The following is a 20,897-nucleotide window of genomic DNA, read 5'->3' as shown; positions in this document are numbered from 1 at the left end:
CCCCCTACACTATCCTGAAATCACCCATGTGCTTACCTAAAGGATTGTTTGAATCTCGCTATACTGACTGAGTTAACTACATTAGTAGGTAGTGGATTCCATGCCCGAACCACTCTGAGTAAAGAACCTGCCTCTGACATCTGTCTTAAATCTATCACCCCTTGATTTGTAGATATGCCCCCTTATACACACTAATGTCTTCATCCTCGGAAAAGGACTTTCACTGTCTACCCTATTGTCGGACTCTGGCTCAATCTACTAACTTACTTTCTTCTATGTGTGAGCCAAGTCCTGCGTGTTCTTTAAAATGAAGCAAGAGGAGAAGGTATTCGTTGTCACACTTTTTGAGTTTATTTTACAGTAAGTGGATAAAGCATACAGAGTTCTGGGTCTAGACCTTTCCATCCCTGACAAACTATACAGTGAGTCAGTTCAGAAAAATACCACACCCTTGTCCCTGACCCAGTCTTTTTATATAGTAAAAAACATCATGCAGTCACTGAGGTGGGATTATCTTCTGATTGGTTGTTAGTCGGACTCCATTCTCTGCCTCTTTCCATTCCTGGATGTTCGACCCCACGTGACCTTGTGTCGCGCGCGAAACAGAGTCCCACGTGACCCCATTTTGCCCACGAAACGGAGGACCACGTGACCTCCCTGCACTCTTCCAGCGCGTGAAACAGTGCATCACGTGACCTCCCTGCACTCCTCCGGCGCGTGCAACAGTGCATCACGTGACCTTGTTTTGGAACGGTGCGATGCACCACGTGATCTTATCCTGCACGCGCGCGTGACGGAGTGTCCCCAAAGGTCTCCGAATGCAGAGTATATTTACAGTGGCAGCCAGCCATATAATTATAAGTAAGCCATATATTTTCACTCTCTCAGCCTCTGATCATATTGTTTGTCTCTATCAAATGCTCTCCTCGCCTTCTTCTTGCCAATGAGAACACGTTCAAGTCTCTCAACCTTTCCTCATAAGACCTTCCCTCCAGACCACACAACATCCTGGTAAATATCCTCTGCGCCTTTTCCCATGCTTCCACATCCTTCCAGAAATATGAGCACCAGAACTGCACACAATATTCCAAATATGGCCGCACCAGTGTTTTGGATAGTTGCAGCATGATTTTGCGGATCCAGAACTTAATCCATCTACGAATGAAATCTAACACACTGTATGCCGCCTTAACAGTACTGTACACCTGGTGGCAACTTTCAGGCATCGATGTACATGGCCTCCAACATCCTTCTGCACATCTACACTACCAAGAATCTTTCCATTGACCCAGTACTCTGCCTTCCTGTTATTCCTCACAAAGTGCATCACCTTACATTTAGCTGCATTGAATTCCATTTGCCATATTCAGCCCAATTCTGCAGTTTATCCAAGTCCTCCTGCAACCTGTAACACTGTCCACTACTCTACTGACTTTGGTGTCATCTGCAAATTTACTAATCCATCCACCTATTCCTGTGTCTAAGACTTTTATAAAAATGACAAACAGCAGTGGTCCCAAAACAGATCCTTGTGGCACACCACTAATAACCGAACTGGAATCTGATTATTTTCCATCATCCACCACTCGCTGCCTTCTGTCAGAAAGCCAGTTTCTAATCCAAACTGCTAAATCACACTCAATTCCATGTCACTGCATTTTCTCTAACAGCCTACCATGTGGAACCTTATCAAAGGCTTTACTGAAGTCCATGTATACCACGTCAACTGCCCTACCCTCATCTATGTGTTTGGTCACCATCTCAAAAAACTCAATGAGATTTGTGAGACACGACCTGCCCTGGACGAAACCATATTGACGCTCTGAAATCATATTGTTGTTTGCCAGATGATTACAAATAGTGTCTCTGAAAATCCTTTCCAAAACCTTTCCTACAACAGAAGTAAGGCTCACTGGTATATAATTACCTGGGTCATCTCTACTGCCCTCTTGATCAAGGGCATAACATTTGCAATCATCCAGTCCTCTGGTACTGAACTTGTAGGCAATGACAGCTCAATATCAAAGCCAAAGTCTTTGCTATCTTCTCCCTAGCTTCCCAGACAATCTATGGATAAATCCCATCTCGCCCAGGGGACTTGTTTACTTTCAATCCTTCCACAATTGATAACACCTGTTCGTAACTAACCTCTATCCTTTCTAGTCTAACATCTTCTACCTCATTATTATCAACAATATTCTAACTTTCCTGAGTGAAAACCAATGAGAAATATTCGTTTATCACCTCTCTGATTTCCACAGTGTCCACACTCTACTTCCCGCTTCTGTCTTTGATTGGCCCGATTCCTACCCTTTCCTTTGTTCCTCACATACCTATAGAAAGCTTTAGGGTTCTCCTTTATTCTATTTGCTAAAGACTGCTCGTGTCCTCTCTTTGTTCTTCTTAATTCACTTTAAATCCTTCCTTGCTGATCTGTAAGTCTCCATCGCCCCATCTGTACCATTTGCCTCATCAAAACATACGCCTTCTACTTCATCTTAACAAGAGATGCAATTTCTGTGGTAAACCACAGTTCCCTTACCTTATCACTTCTTCCCTGCCTGATAGGGACATACCTATCAAGGACACGCAATATCTGTTCCTTAAACCAGCTCCACATTTCCATTGTCTGCATCCACTGCATTTCGCTACCCCATCCTATGCATCCTAATTCTTGCTGAATCGCATTATAATTGCGATAAGTCTTCACCTTGGCATGTACCCTTTTCATCGCCAATCTAAACATAACTGAATTATGATCACTCTCTCCAAAGTGATCACCTACAACTAAATCAAACACCTAGTCCAGTTCATGACCAAGTACCAGACCCAATGTGGCCTCCCTCTTGTTCGGCCCTTTGACATACTGTGTCAGGAAACCCTCCTGTACACATTGGACAAAAACTGATCCATCCAAAGTACGAGAGTTATAGCATTTCCAGTCAATGTTGGGGAATTAAAGTCCCCCATAATGACCACCATGTTACTTTCACTCCTCCCCAGAGTAATTTTGCTAATCATCTCTTCCCCCTCCCTGGAACTCTGTGGTGGCCTATAAAAAATCCAAGCAATGTGACCTCCCCTCTCCTGTTTCTAACCTCAGCCCACGCTACTTCAGTAGACAAGTCCTCATCAAATGTTCTCTCAGCCACCGTTATACTATCCTTGACTAACATGACATGCATGGGCCCATTGCGTTGCTTCAAATTCCATGAGGCAGCCACACTGTCTATGACAGACAGACTCAGTCTGGAACCTCCTCTATCCTTAAGACCTTATGCACTGCCTACGCTCCTCCATTTCCCCTTTGCACGTTCGCTTTTCAAACCACCCCACCTGCATCACTCCACAATTGGAGCTGTCAAGGGCAGAAGTCTGTGGAATACCCTCCCTAACCTTCTCTATCCTCCGTTAAGACGTATTTTAAAATCATTCTCCTTAATCAATGTTTTGATCATCCATGAAGCACCATAGGAGATTTGCCATTATGAAAGATTCCATACAATGCAAATAGTTGTTGTTATTGCTGTACATTAGGAGAAACAGGAATGATGCTTTCAAAATTCTAACAAGAAAGTCACTGATAGGCGCAGTGTGTAGGCCAAATAACAACATCACATTGGGATGGACAATAAACAACGAAATAACTAATGCCTGTAAAAATGGCATGTCTATTACCATGAGTGATTTTAATCTACATGCAGATTTGTCAAACCAGCTCAGTCAGGGTAGCCTTGAGGAGTTCATTAAGTGTATCCATGATAGTTATTTTGAACAGTATGAAATGTAACCGACAAGGAGCATGCTATCAAAAATCTGGCCCCTGTGCAATTAGACAGGAATGATTAATGACCTCAGAGTTAGGGATGCTCTTGGAAGAAGTGATCACTGTATGGTTGAAGTTAGAGTACATATGGAGAGTGTGAAGATAAAATTGAATAACTTGGTCCTGTGCTTGAACACGGGGAACTAAAATAGAATGAGGGAGAACCTGGATAATGTAGACTGAAAACAAAGATTTTATGGTGGGACAGTTGATGAGAAGTGAAAGAGTTTCAAAGACATTTTAGGAAGTGCTCAGCAAAGGCATATTCCAGTGAAAAGGAAGGACTGTCAGAAAAGGCGGTGTACAAAAGATAGGGAATTCTACACCATTTAGTTTATTCTCTGCAGTTGGAAAGATGCTTGGGTCTATTATCAGGGAAGAAATAACAGGGAAACTCGATATAAATTGTCCCATTGGGCAGACAGAGCATGGATTCATGTAGGGCAGGTCCTGCTTGACAAATCGTTTGGAATTCTATGAAGACATTTCGAGCAAGGTGGACAACAGTGACCCAGTGGATGTGGTGTACCTTGATTTCCAAAAGGCCTTCAACAAGGTGCCACGCAAGTGGCTGTTGCATTATATAAGGGTGCATGGGATACAGTATTAGCATGGATAAAAGATTAGTTGACTAACAGAAAGCAAAGAGTGGGTATAAATAAGCCTTATTCTGGCTGGCAATCAGTAACTAGTAGCGTGCCTCTCGGATCAGTGTCGGGACTGCAATTATTTAGAATTGATACAGATGATTTGGAGTTGGGGACCACATGTAGGGTGTCAAAGTTTGCATATTAGACTATGATGAGTAGAAGGACAAAGTGTGTGGAGGACTGGGAAACTTTGCAGGGGAACATAGATACATGTGAGTGGGCAATGGTTTGGCAAGTGGAATATTATATTCATAAATGTAAAGTCATACTCTTTGGTTGGAGTAACATTAATAAAAAGATTATTGCTTGAATTTTAAAAAAAAAGTTACATTATTTGCTATGCAGAGGCACCTGAACATCCTTCTGCAGGAGGGTTGGTCACCAGGTACAACAATCAATTCAGAAGGCAAATGGAATTTTGTCCTTCACTGCTGAACAGATTGCGTTTAAAAGCAGAGGTTATGTTCTCGCTATAGTGGGTGCTGGTGAGGCCACACCTGGAGTACTGCATGCAGTTTTTATCTCCTTACGTGCTCAAGGATGTACTGGTACTAGAGGGGGTGCAGAGGAGGTTAACTATGTTGATTCCGGAGGTGAGGGGTTTGGCTTAATACAGACTGAGTAGATTGGGATTATATTCATTGGAATTCAGAAGAATGGGAAATATATAAAATAATGAATGGAATGAATAAAATAGAAGTAGAGAGAATGTTTCCATTGGCAGATGAAGCCAGGACAAGAGGGCATCACCACAAGATTAGAGGAAGCAAATTTAGGAGTGAATTGAGAAGGAACGTCTGACCACGATGGAGTGCATTGCCCAGGGAAGTAGTTGATTCTAGTTCAATGAACGTTTTTAAAGCTAAGTTAGTTTTTTTAAAAAAAATAAATAACTAATTAAGGAATATGGTGAGAACATGGATAAATGGTTCTGCATCCACGAAATGATCAGCCATGATCTTATTGAATGGTAGAGTAGGCTCGAAGGGCAGGACGGCCTTCTCCTTTTCCAAAGTCTTTTGTTCTTATGTTATGCATTCCTCCCTCACTCGTGACTTGGAGGTGCTGGTGTTGGATTAGGATGGACAAAATTAAAATTCACACAACACCAGGTTATAGTCCAACAGGTTTATTTGGAAGCACTATGTTGCTGGTCCTTCATCAGGTGGTTGTGTGATTTTTAACTTTGTCCCTCACTCTTGTAACTGAGAAATAGCAACAAAAGTCACGAAGCAGTGCGCAAGCTCCAGCCAACAGTTGGTATTGTGGACAATGAAGAAGGTTATCTCAGAATACAATGGGATATTGATCAGATGGGCCGATGGGCTGAGGACAGGCAGATAGGATTTAATTTAGAGAGATTAGGTTAGAATATCTGGTTGGCAAAAACCGGTTGGACCGAAGAAGTGATTGATGTCAGCGGCGGACCAATGCCTAGGCAGGGGCGGAGCTGGAGGACCTTGTGGGGCAGTTGGTCCTCCGGCCAATCAGTGAATGAGGGCGGGACTAGACTATACCACGTGATCATCCTCGCGGTCGGCGCGGATGTTCGGCATGTCTGCGAGAGCTGTCGGTAAGGAAAGAAATAAACAGCAGGAAGCGGGAGGGAAATGGTGTTGGTATGGTCTGAGAGGTTTTACAATCATTTGCTGCACATCGGAAAATACAAATTTGAAACTTACAGTCCAGTTTTTGCAGCAAACGGGAATATGCCTCGTTGAGTAATCGGCCCGAGTGAGCGCCGCCATCTTTATTCGGGGCAATGAGTCACTGGACACGTGCGCGGCCGCCAGCTTTGTAGGGGGCAAAGTTCAGAGGGATGTATGTGCAGCCTTCCCTGGTAAAAAGAGTCATAGGGCAGGATTTACACAGAGCACATTCAAACCCACAGAAATGGACTTTTTTCTGGATTTGTTTCGTCATTCATTTAAATGATTTGGATGTGAATAGAGGCCGTATAGTTAGTAAGTTTGCAGGTGACACCAAAATTGGAGGTATTGTGGACAATGAAGGAGGTTATCTCAGAGTACAGTGGGATATTGATCAGATGGGCCAATGGGTTGAGAAGTGGCAAAAAGGATTTAATTTAGGTAGATTAGGTTAGGATATCTGGTTGGCATAGGTTGGACCGAAGAAGTCTATTTCTGTGCTCGATATCTTTGACTGTGGGATCATAAAAGTGAACTCTGCTCTGGTTCACCTCTGGGTTCTCTGATGTCCACTTGTTCAGTATATAGCTTCCTCAGTCTCTCATGGGTGTATTTTTGCTCTGTATAGTATTTTACTATTACTTTCACAGCTGTTTTGTAAATGAATTGAAATATGTAGAGCTGGAAAAACACAGCAGGCCAGGCAGCATCCGAGGAGCAGCAGTATCAACGTTTCGGGCATAAGCCCTTCTTCAGGAATGTAAATGAATTGTCCACTGCTGCCCGGCTCCTGACCGTATGATGTTCCATTATCAGGTTATTTTTTCCACAATATCTTTGACAGTCAAGAATTCTTTTTTCCAATAAGCGAGTGCATTTTCCTTCAATTTCTGACAGTCAAATTCTGCACCATTTTCATTCCCTGTAATTCATGTTGTACTCCCTCAAACATCAACTGTGTATTTCTCCTTCCACAGAAACCAGCGATCAATGCCAAAGTCTTGTTGCCTGTGGAGAGGGTGATGTTTGACTTCCTTGTACTGCTGCAGTTTGTATGGTGAAGGTGCTCCCACAACGTGGTTGGGTAAGAGACATTACAGATTATTCACTCAGCGATATTGAAGTGTAGAAGATATCCGTACAAATCATCATGGTTTTAATTTCACAAAAATATTATTGAGAAGTTTTGACATAAGGCTACAGATAGAGAATATTGTGTCCAGTGACCAAAACCATTGCCAAATAAACAGTTTTTCAAGAATGCCTTAAAGGAAGAAAGTAGATCTTAGAGGGTTAGTGTGGGGATTCCAGACCATGTTCCTTTGCAGTCTATAGAAACAGTCACAAAGGTGAACTCAAAAATAAACACATCATTGAGAGTCTGAACTAAAATGAGTTATTGAGACATGAAAAGGTGTGTGGTGCAGGGAGATAGGAATGATTACAGCCAGGAATTAATTCAAAGGTGCAAAAGTAAATTGTTGTGGCTTACAAATGGGAGTCTTTTGATTGATCAGCAAGTTTTGGTACAAGTGGAGAAGGCTCCATTGGTACAATGGAGAAGGCTCATTCCCTTGGCACTGCTGGCTGAAAATCGCTGCTAATGCTGTCCTCTTACCTGTTGCATGAATGTGTGAGACCCCTCCATCGGTCAGGGTGGGGATATCTGTGATGCTTCCTCCAGTGAGTTGTTTAATCATCCATCACTATTCTTGACAAGGTGTGGCAGAACTGCAGAACTCCGATCTCATCTGTTGGTTATGGGATCACTTCGTTCGATCTGGTGTTGCTTGTGCTGTTTGCCATGCAAGTTTGGTAGCTGCACCAGGTTGGCACCTCATTTTTAGGTATGCCTTGTACTGTTCCTGACATGCCCTCCTGCATTCACCATTGAACCAGGGTTGATTCCCCTGGCTTGATGTTAATGGTTAAATGGGGAATATACCAGGCCATGAGATTTCAGATTGGTCTGGAGTACAGTTATGCTGCTGTTGTTGGCCCACAGTGAGACAGAAGTTGCAGGGTCAAGAGGGCTGATTGTGTTGTATTTTCCAGTGCATTGATAGATGTAATGTGGTCCATCCAGTTTCATTCCTTTCTTGAGACTGTGCAGTGATTAATACAATGAGTGACTTGATGGGCTACTGTCGGGTTTCTTTCCCTGAAGGACATTGTCAATGGCAGAAAAACATCCCCAATGGTTCCATGGCAAAAAGTAGATTCTTCATTCCAGTTAATTTTTTCTTGACTTCAGAGCCACCCTCTACCGATTTGGGATTCAAACCTGAACTTCAGTTGTATATTTTAATATTCTTGATAAATGATAAATACGACAGGTTTGTTCACTTAATTTTAGAATCACTATCACAGGTTTTGTTTATTGTTTTGAAAATAAAAAGAATGTCCATTATCCTGTCTCCTCCATCCTCCCCTCCAACAACAAGAGTGAGGAGCACATGCCGTTTCTCTGTCCATAACATTGAGACAATCCGATCAGCTGCCTCTGCTTCTTTCCTCCCTCTCCACTAGCCCACCGAGCCAAACTGCCTCACAAGGGTGCTCCTCATTTTGGTCCTAAACTTGCATTTCCTAGAGTCTCTTCTCAAGCCTTATTAGAGGTCATCTTGACCATTTACCCTAGTGTAGCTAAATCATGGACATTCCAAATCTCTGTCTCATCCTCCCACTTGTCACCGCCCTCCCTCCCTCCACCACGGTCACCTCCCCCCCCCCCCCCCCCCCCCCCGCCCCCCGCCCCAACATTGCAATATTTTTCCATGATCTGTCTGTCTGTTTTTTTCTGGTTATGTCCTTCTCTCCCATTTTGCTAAAACCTAATATTTGACCTCACCATCGTTGGAAAATCCTGCTCCATCTCCACTCTCCCTTTCCTGTCTGAGTTCATTGTATTTGGTGTCCCTCCAGGATCTATCCTTGGCCCGTCCTGTTTCTCACCTCCACACTGCCAGGAGATAACATCGCCCAAAAGCACTGTTAGGTTTCACATGTACACTGACAATGTCCAGCTCTCCCTCCCCATCATCCCTCTCCATTACTCCACTATTACTCAGTTATCAAACTGCTTACCACACTTCGATTAGCTGCAATTCACTCCAATGACACACTGTCATTGTTAAACCCATTGCCTTCAGTTGTTATTCCAAATTCATTTCCCTTACTGCTGTGTCCCTCCCTCTCACTGGGAAGTGTCTGAGGAAGAACTACATTCTTCACAATATTGCTTTCATATCTGACCCCAAGGTGACCTTCTGATCAGACATCTACGCAATCACAAACACCAGGAATTGCAATCTCTTAAACGTTGCTTGTCTCCTTCTCACCCCAGCTTCATTGCTACTGAAACCCTAACCTGTGTCGGTGTTGCCTTTAACTTGACAAATCTGAAACAGAACCCTTGATTCCGCGACTGATCCAGAATCTGGTTCAAGACTCACCCGTAATGGGACACATCCTCTCCATATTTACCCTGTCAAACCTTGACAGAATCCTGTAAGTTTCAAAGAGATCACCTCTCATTCTTCCAAAGTTCAGTGAGTATATTCCCAACTTATTCAGCCTTTGCTTACAGGATAATCCCTTCAAAACAGGGATCATCCCAATGGATCTTCTCTGAAATGCCTCCAATAAACTGCTCTATTTCATGAACTAAAGTGACCAAATCTGTTCCCGTTACTCCAGATGTGGTCTCACTTGTCATTTGTTTAGTTGCCCTAAGGTATATACTCCAAACTCTTATATTGCAAACTCTTTGAAATAAGGGACAGCATTCCATTCCGTTTCCTGATTCCCTGTTGTAACTGTGTGCTCGCTTTCTGTGTTTCCTGCTCATTTTCCCCCAGTCCCTTTGTGGTGCAGCTTTCTACAGTTTATCCCAAGTTATACTCTATTTGCCAACTTGTTGCCCAGGTTTCCTGTGAATATCTCTCTGGAAACTGTTTATAACCTTTTGGAACTTTCCTGTTATGCCTTTTCTCGGAGATTTCCCCCCCTCATTATTTGAAACATGTACTGTGAGCTCTGGGCAGTGGGAAGCATGCTCAGTTGCTATCTTTCAGGGATACTCTGTTTCATGACTGGGAGGAGCTTGTTGCCCATTGGTCAGAATGGAGACATCTTGCTCATCAAGGTGCATGAGCCTTTCACACCCCATGTCTTATTGAGGAGTCACAGCGGCAGAATGGAAGGAAAGAAAAGGAAGGAAATCCTGCTCTCCATATCTCACTGAATCTTGGGATATTCTGTCCCATGTTCAGTCACATGAAGTTCCAAGGTGGAAACTCATAGAAACCCACATAGATTTGCCCTTGAAGTGCTTGCTGACTTCCACCAGGGATAATGTGTACAGTCCTCCTGGGCCAGGAGGAGGGGATTGTATGAGTTTCAAACTTGAACTGACAGTGACGGATTTTATAAACTTGTATTATAGGCAGATATTCAGATGGTAATCTCAGTCACTGTAACGCCAAACTCTGACAGAATTACTCCATTCATCAGGACCTGGATATTCATATTGTGTGAGAGTATTGTGTTCCAGATTAATACCATTTGCTGAATAAAAGTTCTCCTTTGAATGAAACCATCCTCTCAATAGATCTTCCCAAATCTTCAACATGTGTTCTGTAACCCTTGTATAATGAGCTGATGGGTCTAAGGTTTATTATTATAACGTGTAACTTTTGTAAACCGCTTTGTCACAGCTCCCCAAGTTTCCTTTGGTACAAGGAGAACAATCTCAGTTTTTCCAAACCACTGATTCCCCAATGTCTGTTTGCTCTCTATAAGGTACACATCAGGGTTGTGTTGGAACATTCTCCAACATGGCTTTGTGCATTGAAATCATTAACTTGGACTTGAGAAAGACACAAGGTTTCTCATAACACACTGGTTAGCAGGTTCAATACCATAGAATTCTGGCGGAACTAGCTGTTTGGATACGGAATTGGCTGGAAGGTCAAAGAGTCATAGATGGACAGCACAGAAACAGAGACCCGTCGGTCCAACCAGTACATGCTGATCAGATATCCCAATGCAATCTAGTCCCACCTGTCAGCACCCGGCCCATATCCTTCCTATTCATATAGACATGAAGATGCCTTTTAAATGTTGCAATTGTAATGGCCTCCACCACTTCCTCTGACAGCTCATTCCATACACGTCCCACCCTCTGTGTGAAAACGTTGTCTCTCAAGTCTCTTTAAAGTCTTTCCTCTCATACCATAAACCTATGCCCTCTAGTGCTGGGATCCCCCACGCCAGGGAAAATACTTTGTCTATTTATCCTATCCATGCACCTCAGGTTTTTATATACATAGATAAGATCACCTCTCAGCCTCCGACTCTGCAGGGAAAACAGCCCCAGTCTATTCAACCCCCAGCCTATCTCAAATCCTCCAACCCTGGCAAAGGTCTTGTAAATCTTTCCTGAACCCTTTCAAGTTTCACAACATCCTTCCAATAGGAGGGTGACCAGATTTGTACGCAACGTTCCAAAAGTGGCCTAACCAATGTCCTGTACAGCTGCAACATGATCTCATAACGCCTGTACTCAATACATTGTCCAATAAAGGCAAGCATACCAAATGCTGCCTTCACTATCCTATCTACCTGCACTCCAAGGTCTCTTTATTCAGTAACACACCTCAGGACCTTACCATTAAGTGTGTATGTCCTGCTAAGATTTGCTTTCCCAAAATGCCACTCCTCAGCCCATTCACCCATCTGATCAAGATCCCATTGTACACTGAGGTAATCTTTTTCACTGTCCACTACACCTCCAGTTTTGGTGTCATCTCACTAACTATACCTCCTATGTTCACATCTCAGCCATTGATATAAATGACGAAAGGTAGTGGATCCAGCAGTGATCCTTGTAACACTCCACTAGTCACAGGCCTCCAGTCTGAAAAGCGACCCTCCATCACCACCCTCTGTCTTCTGCCTTTGAGCCAGTTCTGTATCCAAATGGTTAGATCTCCCTATATGCCATGAGCTCTAACCTTGCTGAGCAGTCAGTATCATAGTGGAGGGTGCTTTTTGGACTGGAAGCCTGTGATGAGCAATATGCTATCAGGCTGGGTGCTGGGTCCACTGCTTTTTGCCATTTATATAAATGATTTCTATGTGAATACTGGAGCTATAGTTACAATAGACACCAAAATTGGAGGTGCAGTGGACAGCAAGGTTACCAGAAAGTACAATGAGACTCCGATCAAATGGGCTGAGGAGTGGCAGACGCAGTTTAATTTAGATAAATGTGAGGTTCTGCATTTTGGAAAAGCAAATCAGGGCAGGACTTCTACACTTAATGGGAAGGTCCTGGGGAGTGTTGCTGAAGTAAGAGATCGTGGAGTGCAGGTTCATAATTCCTTGAAAGTGGAACCATAGATAGGCAGGGTAGTGAAGAAAGTGTTTGGTGTACTTGCCTTTATTGGTCAGTGCATTGAGTACAGGAGTTGTGACCTCATTTTGCGGCTGTACAGGACACTCATTCAGCCACTTCTGGAATTCTGCTTTCAGTCCTAGTCTCCCTGCTATTGGAATGATATTGTGAAACTTGAAAGGATTCAGAAAAGATGCAAAGATGTTGCCAGTGTTGAGGGATTGAGCTATAGGGAGAGGCTGAATAGACTGAGGCTGTTTTCACTGGAGAATCGGATGCTGAGAGGTGACCATAGAGGTTGATTAAAATCGTGAGGGGCATGGAAAGGATAAACAGCCAGGGTCTTATTCCTGTTTAGGTGAGTCCAAAACTAGAAAGCACAGGCGTGAGGGAAAAGATTGAAAAGGGATATTAGGGGCAAAGTTTCAAGCTGAACGTGGCACGTGTATGGAATGAGCTGCCAGAGAAAGTGTGGAGGCCGGTACAGTTACAACATTTAAAAGGCATCTCATTGGATATGTGATTGGGAAAGGTTTAGAAGGCTATGGGCCAAGGGCTGGCATATGGGACGAGATTAATTTAGGATATCTGGTCGGCATGGACAAGTTGGACGGAAGGGTCTGTTTCTGTGCTGTACATCTCTATGGCACTAATAAATTAAAATTAAGATAGGTTTCTCTTTTATGGAGAGTTAGCAGAAGGTCTGACAATTCTCCTTGGAGCTGAGAAGGTTAAGCAGTGATTTCGACCAGGAGTTGATTTGTTTCCAGGGTATTTCATTTCCAGAGAGACAGAGTGAGAAATTTTTAACGTCACAATTTTTAGTAACTATTTTCAGGTAACTGGCAAATAATGCAGAGGAAAAATGTGAAGATTATTTTACTCACTAAGTTCTTAGCATCTGGAACAGTTTAAAAGACAGCTGGATGCAGATACAGTAGTTATTGTCAAAACAAATTTGAAATTTAACAATTTTAAGGAAGGATTTGGAGGGCTATGTCCAAATGGGAGGTGAGTTGGGATAGACTGGCACCATCTCCAGAAGGAGAGAGTACAGCCCCAATGGGCTGAATAGCCTCCAGCCCCTGTGCTCTGTGATACTGACCCATTCACTGTGAATGATGAAGCTCATCCCAGGGCAGAGCCGGAGAGATGTACAGCATGAAAATAAACCCTTTGGTTAAACTGGTCCATGCTGACCAGATATCCCAACCTAATCTAGACCCATTTGCCAACACTTGGTACATATCACTCTACACCCTTCCTATTCATATACCCATCCAGATGCCAAATGGTTTAATTGTACCAACATCCTCCACTTCCTGACAGAAGATTCCATACACGCAGCAACCTCAGTGGGAAAAAACTTGCCCCTCAGATCCATTTTAAATCCTTCCCCTCTCACCTTAAACCTATGGCCTCTCAGTCTGGACTCCCCGACCCCAGGGAAATGACCTTGTCTATTTATCCTACCCATTGTCCCTCATGGTTTTATAAACCTCTATGAGGTCACCCCTCAGCCTCTGATGCACCTGGGAGGATCCCAACACTCATGTCACAATGAGGCCTGGCTGATTGACACAGCTTCAGACCAATAGGAGAGTTGGCGTGATCCTCCAGCCAATGGGAGTGAATGAGGGGTGGGTCCAGCAGGCCAACACATGACCATCAGCTTTGCAGGTGCAGTGTCACTGTGAGGGGGGACTGAATGTGAAGGAGTGGGAGAGACAGCAGATACTGGGAGAGAGATGGAGTTAGTGTGGACTGGGAAGGTTGATAAACACTGTTTCAGTCTGTTGGACCTGAATTAGATACTCCGGGTAAATTAGAACCAAAAGAACTGCGGATGCTGTAAATCTCACACAACAACCAGAAGGTGCTGGAAAAGCTCAGCAGATCTGGCAGCATCTGTGAAAAGAAATCAGTTCGCATTTTTGATCCAGTGACGCTTCCTCAGGAACTGATTTTACTGAGAAAAAAAAGTCTGTTTTTATGCAGAAGGTAGGGGTTAAGGAGTAAATGATAGGTGGGGATAGAGTCCAAAGAGAGAGATAGGAGCAGTTGGACAAAGGAGTGAATAACGATCGGACGGGGGGAGGGTGAAGAGCTGTTTATGGGCACTGTTAGTGGCTAACCATAGGTAGTGTGTAATGGCAGGCTACATAATAACAAGGCCTGGTATGTGGGGTAGGGGGCAAAGACACTTGGACGTGGGAGAGTTGAGGACCTAAAATTATTGAATTTGATGTTGAAGCCAGAGGGTTGCAGGGTTCCCGAGTGGGAGATGAGGTGTTGTTCTTCCAGCTTGTGTTAAAGTGTGGCTCTGGAAAAGCACAGCAGGTCAGGCAGCATCCAAGGAGCAGGAGAATTGACGTATTGGGCATGTCAGCACTTCATCAGAAATGTGGGTGCTGGAATACGGCTGAGAGATAAATAGGGAGGGGTGTTTGGGGTTGGGGGGAAGGGAGCTCGGAGGCAATAGGTGGTTGTAGATGGAGGGTCGTGGTGAGAGGGTGGAATGGACAATTGGGAAGGAAGATAGACAGGTGGGACTGTTCAAGAGGCCAGTGCTGAGTTGGAGGGTTGAATCTGATATAAGTTGGGGGGTGGGAGATGAGGAAACCTTGATGCCGTGTGGTTGAAAGTTCCCAAGATGGAAGATGAGGAGTTCTTTCTCCAGGTGTCGGGTGGCTCGGATTTGGGATGGAGGGCTTGCATGTCCTTTGCAGCGTGGTGACGGAGGGGGTGAGGGGTAGCCGAAGTGGTCGGCCACAGGGAGGTGGGGTTGGTTGGTGCATGTGTCCCTGAAATATTCCACAATTTGGCGTCCTGAGAGCAAGGGACACAATAGGTGAGGTGTTTGGGTGGGCAGGGAAATCTCTGCTGGATGTGGGAGGATCCAGTGGTGCCTTGGATGGAGGTGAGGGGAAGGTGTGGGCACAGGTTCTCCACCTCTTGCAGTGACAAGCGAAGGTGCTTAGAGTGGAGGGTGGGTTGGTGGGGAGTGTGGATCTAACGTGGAAGTCACAGAAGGTATGATCTCTGTGGAATGCTGAAAGGGGTGGGGAAGGAAATATATCTCAGGGGGTTGGATCTGATGGTGGAAAGAGCAGAGGATGATGGGTTGTATCTGGGTGGAAGGTGAGGATGGTGGGATTCCATCTTTGTTGCATTTGACGGGGTGGGGTTCAAGGGCAGTGGTGTGGGAAGTGGAGGAGATACACTGGAGGGCATTGTTGACCACATGTGAGGGGAAATTGCAGTCCTTGAAAGAGGAAGCCATTTGGTATGTTCTGAAGTGTTCTTCCAGCTTGCATCAAGCTTCACTGGAACACTGCAGTAAGCATGAGACAGAGATGTTGGACAGGGAACAGTCTTGTGTGTTAAAGAGCAGGCAACTGGAAGCTCGGTCTTTTTTGCAAGCACAATGTAGATCATCAGCTTCCATTTCCACCACTGCTACTGAGATGCTAGAAGGTTCCTGTCTCCTCCATTAACAGCTTTCCACCTTCCCACTCCTTTATCTTTCCAAATGTTCCTGTGTCTCTTTGGACTCTGTCCCCACCTATTATTTACTCTTTAACCCCTATCTCCTGTAGCCCAAAGATCTGTAGGTTCGGTGAATTGGCCCAGCTAAGGTTCCCGTAGTGTTCGGGGATGTGCATTAGTTCGGGGGAAATGGAGAGTAATAGAATAGGAGAATGGGTCTGGGTGGGATAAACTTCGGAGGGTGGGTGTGGAATTGTTGGGTCAAAGGGCCTGTTTCCTGAAGGGATTCTAATTTTCCCAGCTGTCATCGGTTCGGAGGAAGGATCACTGGACCCGCGATAACCCATGGTGTGTGTAGGAGGCGGAAAGGGGAGAGTGGCAGCAGAAACCGGATGGAATGTATCAGTGTAGACTGGGTGGGTTTAGGTACACTCTGGGCAGGTCGTTAGTCTGAATTAGAAACTCTTGGTCCCACATTTGCAGCAAAGGGCCTCAGGCAGTGAGAGGTCCCGGGTTTTAGCCACCATCTTTATTTGGGGCAAGGAATAGCAAGGAGCATGAACGTGTCCTCTTCCTGGGTGGGGGAGGGGTGATTTGAAGAGGAGCATTTACACATTAAACACGTACCGAGAGAAGTGTTTGTCTTCACTATTCATCTTGCACTGACTGTGAGCTTTGTTTTGTGAATTCATTTTATAGGATATTAATTGAGAATAATTGAGACTGGGATCTCAATAAACAAGTTTCTACAGTCAGCGGAGTCCTCAGGATCTGAATATCATTGGGATTTCACGGTGGAACGAGAAAGGTTTGTCTGTTCTGTCTGTGGGAAAATATCTTCAATATTTTTGTCAAGCCAAAAGCAGACAGATGTTCGAGTTCATGGTTGGATCACCCTTGGGCTGTGTGTTCAATTCTTGGCCCCCTAGCTGTGGAAGGAGGTATTGGCCTGAGAGAGAGCACAGATTTATCCAAATTACACCTCGTCTTTTTGCAGGAACTGTCAGATTTAGTCTCAATCATCCACTTTATAATGTTAATCTGTAATCTGTACCTGTGGAGTATTTAAGTGTTTAAAGTATGACATATCAGCTTAAGTAAAGATTTTTTTTTGTTATTATAATGGACATGTTTGAAGTGAAGGAAGGTTACTCACTCATTTAAATTCTCTTAATGGAAGTAACTAGATGAATGTAGAGAGACGTTGTGACAGGAGCCCTCAGACCCGTGGTGTGCTCCTCTTGCACAATGTGGGAAATAAGGGCCGCTTCCAGTGTCCCTGACGGCTATTTGTGCAGCAAGGGTTCCTATCTGCAGCTACTGGGAAACTGCTTTTCAAAGCTGGAGCTTGGAGTGGACTCACTGTGGAGCATCTGCAATCCTGAGAATGTTATGGACAGCACGTTTAGTGAGTTAGTCACCCTGCAGATGAGGGTTACACAGGCAGAAAGGGAATGGGTGAACATCAGATCAAGTAAAAGGCTCAGGAAGTGAGTACAGGAGTCCCCCGTTGTTATCCCCTTCTCATACAGATACTGTATACCACTTGGGATTCTGTAAGGGTGGGAATGGGTGGGTGGCTTCTCGGGAAATCAGCAACAGCCAGGTTCATGACACCACAGAGAGCTCTGCTCAGAACAAGAGGACTGAGAGTGGCAGGGTTATAGTGACAGGGGATTCAATAGTCAGGGGTACAGCCAGGCACTTCTGTGCCGACAGACATGAATCGAGGATGGTATGTATTCTCCCTGGGGCGTAGATCCATGATATCATGGAGTGGCTGCAGGACATTCTGGAGCTGGAGGGTAAACAGGCCGTGGTGGTGCAACACACAGATACCAACAACATCGCTAAACAGAGGGATGACGGCCTGAAAGCTGGACATAGGGAGAGCAGAGATACATTAAAATGTAGCTCCTGAAATGTAATAATGTCAGACTTACTCCCAGTACCATGTGCTAATGAGAGCAGGAATGAGAAGGTAGATCAGCTGGATGTGTGGCTGGGGAAATAGTGTACCACAGAAGGGTTTTGATTCTTCAGGCACTGGGACTGTTTCTGGATGGGACCTGTACCAGCCTGACCGTTTACCCCTGGGCAGAGCTGAGACAAATCTGGTGGGGGCTTTTGCCAGTTCTATTGGTGAGTTTGTAACTAGTCTGGCAGGGGGTTGGGAACTAAAGTGTATGCTTAGATGGGTCAGATTCAGGACAGGGAATAGGAGGTAGAATATTAGTGATGTAGTTAGCGATTCAGAAAGCCAAAGGAAAGGAGGATTAAACGAAGATTGAGTCCCTGTTCAGCCATCAGTCCTGACATCCCAGGAATGTGAGTCAACAAAATATGGAGCTGTTTACATGTCTATTACTCTGTGTGCTTCTCGAAAAACTCAATGAGGTTTGTGAGACACGACCTGCCCTTGACGAAACCATATTGACGATCTGAAATCATATTGTTGTTTGCCAGATGATTACAAATAGTGTCTCTTATAATCCTTTCCAAAACCTTTCCTACAACAGAAGTAAGGCTCACTGGTATATAATTACCTGGGTCATCTCTACTGCCCTTCTTGATCAAGGGCATAACATTTGCAATCATCCAGTCCTCTGGTACTGAACTTGTAGGCAATGACAACTCAATATCAAAGCTGAAGTCTTTGCTAACTTCTCCCTAGCTTCCCAGACAATCTACGGATAAATCCCATCTAGCCCAGGGGACTTGTCTACTTTCAATCCTTCTGGAATTGATAACACCTGTTCGTAACTAACCTCGATCCTTTCTAGTCTAACATCTTCTATCTCATTATCTACAATATTCTCATTTTCCTGAGTGAAAACCAATGAGAAATGTTTGTTTAGCACCTCTCCGATTTCCACAGTGTCCACACTCAACTTCCCACTTCTGTCTTTGATTGGCCCTATTCCTACCCTATCCTTTATTCCTCACATACCTTTAGAAAGCTTTAGGGTTCTCCTTTATTCTATTTGCTAAAGACTGCTCATGTCCTCTCTTTGCTCTTCTTAACTCTCTTTAAATCCTTCCTAGCTGATCTGTAAGTCTGCATGGCCTCATCTGTACCATTTGTCTCATCAACACATAAGCCTCCTATTTCTTCTTAACAAGAGATGCAATTTCTGTGGTAAACCACAGTTCCCTTACCTTATCACTTCCTCCCTGCCTGACAGGGACATACCTATCAAGGACACGCAATATCTGTTCCTTAAACCAGCTCCACATTTCCATTGTCTGCATCCACTGCATTTCGCTACCCCATCCTATGCATCCTAATTCTTGCTGAATCGCGTTATAATTGCCACTGCCCCATCGATAAGTCTTGACCTTTACATATACCTATCCCTTTTCATTGCCAAACTAAACATAACTGAATTATGATCACTCTCTCCAAAGTGCTCACCTACAACTAAATCAAACACCTAGTCCGGTTCATGACCAAGCACCAGATCCAATGTGGCCTCCCCTCTTGTCGGCACTTTGACATACTGTGTCAGGAAACCCTCCTGTACACATTGGACAAAAACTAATCCATCCAATGTACTAGAGTTATAGCATTTCCAGTCAATGTTGGGGAATTAAAGTCCCCCATAATGACCACCATGTTACTTTCACTACTACCCAGAGTAATTTTTCTAATCCTCTCTTCCCCCTCCCTGGAACTCTGTGGTGGCCTATAAAAAATCCAAGCAATGTGACCTCCCCTCTCCTGTTTCTAACCTCAGCCCACGCTACTTCAGTAGACAAGTCCTCACCAAATGTTCTCTCAGCCACCGTTATACTATCCTTGACTAACATGACATGCATGGGCCCATTGCGTTGCTTCAAATTCCATGAGGCAGCCACACTGTCTATGACAGACAGACTCAGTCTGGAACCTCCTCTATCCTTAAGACCTTATGCACTGCCTACGCTCCTCCATTTCCCTTTTGCACGTTCCCTTTTCAACCCACCCCACCCCACCTGCATCACTCCACAATTGGAGCTGTCAAGAGCAGAAGTCTGTGGAATACCCTCCCTAACCTTCTCTAGCCTCTTTTAAGATGTATTTTAAAATCATTCTCCTTAATCAATGTTTTGATCATCCATGAAACACCTTAGGAGATTTGCCATTATGAAAGATTCCATATAAAGCAAGTAGTTGTTGTTATTGCTGTACATTAGGGGAAACAGAAATGATGCTTTCAAAATTCTAACAAGAAAGTCACTGATAGGCACAGTGTGTCGGCCAAATAATAACATCACATTGGGATGGACAATAAACAAAGAAATAACTGATGCCTGTAAAAATGGCATGTCTATTACCATGGGTGATTTTAATCTACATGTAGATTGGTCGAACCAGCTCAGTCAGGGTAGCCTTGAGGAGTTCATTAAGTGTATACATGATAGTTTTTTTGAACAGTATGAAATGTAACCGACAAGGAGCAAGCTATCCAAGATCTGGCCCCTGTGCAATGAGACAGGAATAATTAATGACCTCAGAATTAGGAATCCTCTTGGAAGAAGTGATCACTGTATAGTTGAAGTTAGAATACATATGGAGAGGTGTGAAGATAAATTACCTGCCCTCGATCTCTTCATAGCCAACTGCCGCTGCGACATTAACCGCCTCAACTTCTCCACTCCTCTCACCCACTCCAACCTCTCACCTCGGGACGTGCAGCCTTCCACTCCATCCGTTCCAACCCCAACCTCACTATCAAACTGGCAGACAAGGGAGTAGTAGTTTGGCGCACCGACCTTTAGACCGCTGAGGCTAAACGCCAGCTTGTGGACACCTCCTCCTACTGCCCTCTTGAACATGACCCCACCTCCCACCACCAAACCATCATCTCCCAGACCATCCATAACCTCATCACCTCAGGGGA

At 44.3% G+C, this 20,897-nt stretch overlaps 1 long non-coding RNA gene across 4 annotated transcripts in view; it reads left to right on the top strand.

Annotated features, from left to right (window-relative positions):
• Nucleotides 1–20,897, top strand: part of LOC140458924 (uncharacterized) — a 65,751-nt gene that overhangs the window by 19,982 nt on the left and 24,872 nt on the right. For 3 of the 4 annotated variants that reach the window (XR_011953759.1, XR_011953761.1, XR_011953762.1), the window contains exons 1-3: nucleotides 5,996–6,049; nucleotides 7,103–7,209; nucleotides 16,714–16,822. This is a non-coding gene — a long non-coding RNA (uncharacterized lncRNA). Of the gene's footprint in view, nucleotides 1–5,995; nucleotides 6,050–7,102; nucleotides 7,210–16,713; nucleotides 16,823–20,897 lie in introns of those variants that run through there. The other variant, XR_011953763.1, reaches the window with a different exon arrangement.

Source organism: Chiloscyllium punctatum, chromosome 34 (genome assembly GCF_047496795.1).
Source record: "Chiloscyllium punctatum isolate Juve2018m chromosome 34, sChiPun1.3, whole genome shotgun sequence".
NCBI lineage: Eukaryota > Metazoa > Chordata > Chondrichthyes > Orectolobiformes > Hemiscylliidae > Chiloscyllium > Chiloscyllium punctatum.
Note: the sequence above shows the minus strand (reverse complement) of the source record. Positions and strands in the feature narration are given on the sequence as shown.